Source organism: Monodon monoceros, unplaced genomic scaffold, assembly GCF_005190385.1.
Source record: "Monodon monoceros isolate NGI ecotype Baffin Bay Population unplaced genomic scaffold, NGI_Narwhal_1 Super_Scaffold_8, whole genome shotgun sequence".
NCBI lineage: Eukaryota > Metazoa > Chordata > Mammalia > Artiodactyla > Monodontidae > Monodon > Monodon monoceros.
Genome location: NW_021703785.1, coordinates 53,669,448 through 53,671,200, shown reverse-complemented (window position 1 = coordinate 53,671,200; position 1,753 = coordinate 53,669,448).

The window sequence follows — 1,753 nt, the reverse complement described above, 5'->3', positions numbered from 1 at the left end:
AAGCTTTAAAATGATGCCACTCAGCTCACTAATATATTTTGTATTGGAAAAATGTTATTTATGTTAATATGTAAATGGTTTATTGTTTTTAAGTGAATTAATATGTTTAAATTTTGTTTTAATTTCTAATGCTATGAATATCAGTAGATACAGCTCACATAAATAAAAGCTCTTGGATAATTTTTAAGAGTGTGACAGAGTCCTGAGACATGTTTGGGAAACCACTGTACTAGAGTATTGTCTAACAAACAATGCTAGATGCTGACGTTTAACTGCCACTTTTTTTTGTCTGCGTTGGGTTTTTGTTGCTGCACGTGGGATTTCTCTAGTTGTGGTGAGCGGGGGCTACTCTTCGTTTTGGTGGCTTCTCTTGTTGCAGAGCATGGGCTCTAGGTGCGCGGGCTTCAGTAGTTGCAGCACACGGGCTCAGTAGTTGTGGTACACGGGCTTAGTTGCTCCGCGGCATGTGGGATCTTCCTGGACCAGGGCTCGAACCCGTGTCCCCTGCATTGGCAGGTGGATTCCTAACCACTGCGCCACCAGGGAAGTCCTAACTGCCACTTTTTGTTTGTGATTGATTATGGCCCAGACTCCGTACAGCCAGATGTTAACTTGCACATTATTGATAAGCTGCAAGTGATCTCTATTTGGTGGAGTGACATGCTATTTTTCTCTAGCAGAAAGGATGTTACAGTTGTTTAGCCTTGTAGGACATTAACCACTTTAGCATCTAACTTTGTGACCTTATTCCCACATTCTTTTCTGGTATCCTCTTTTATCACCCTTCAGGGCCCTTTGGTAATAAGTTAAACCTTTGTTTTTACCCGTGCTTTACTGTGTTATGTTTCCAACTTTTTGAAATTTTATTCTTTGACACGTACATGGGAATTTACCAGTGTATTACAAACCTTTTTACTAGTTCTGCTGATACGTGAAATGTGCCAGTATGTAAGACTTAAAGACTTCAAAGTTTAAAAAAAAAAGTAAACATTTCGTCCTAGTTCAGTTGGGGCTTACCATTCAGGTGCGTGAGAAGGATGTGAGACTGTAAGAAGGACTGGGTGGTGTGCAGGCTTCTGTCTCCATACCCCTCATGGCACTGGTTGGGGAGGTACGTGTGCCTTTCCTTGGAACCCTCCTACCCCTAGAGGCGGTCCTCTCACTGCGGTAGTGGAGTGGTCCCCAGTGTTGGGCCTTTCAAAGATAACATAGGTTATACTTAGATGACCTTTTTGAGGGACAAGAATATCCAACAAACAGCAGATACAGTAGTTTTGTTAGTCTGTCAGGTGAGAGAATGGCTTTCTTTCCCCTGACATTAGTGAAGCTAAGCCTTTTTTTTGGCCATTGTAGTCTGTGAATTACCTGTTCTAGTACTTTATTTTCCTGTTGGTTGCTTGTACATTTTCTTTTTGATTTGTACAGACACTTTGTTATGGATCCTAATCTTTTGTTAATATTTCAATCTCTTGCTAGTATTTTAATTTGGGGAAGTTTGATCTATTGCTTTTTCTTTGATGGCTTTGGGGCTTCGTGTCATACAAAAATATATTTTTTTCTTGTAATATATGTTTGTGATATTATATTTTGGTCTTTATTTTGTGTGTAGTATGAGATAGGAATTTGTTACTTAAAAAAAAATTCCCTATTCTGTAGAACTACAGAGGAGGAACTTAAGACTTTTTTTTTTTTTTGCTCTCATCCCTTTATTCTTACAGTTAAAATGGTTTACCTTCTTGATACTGCCTTCTAC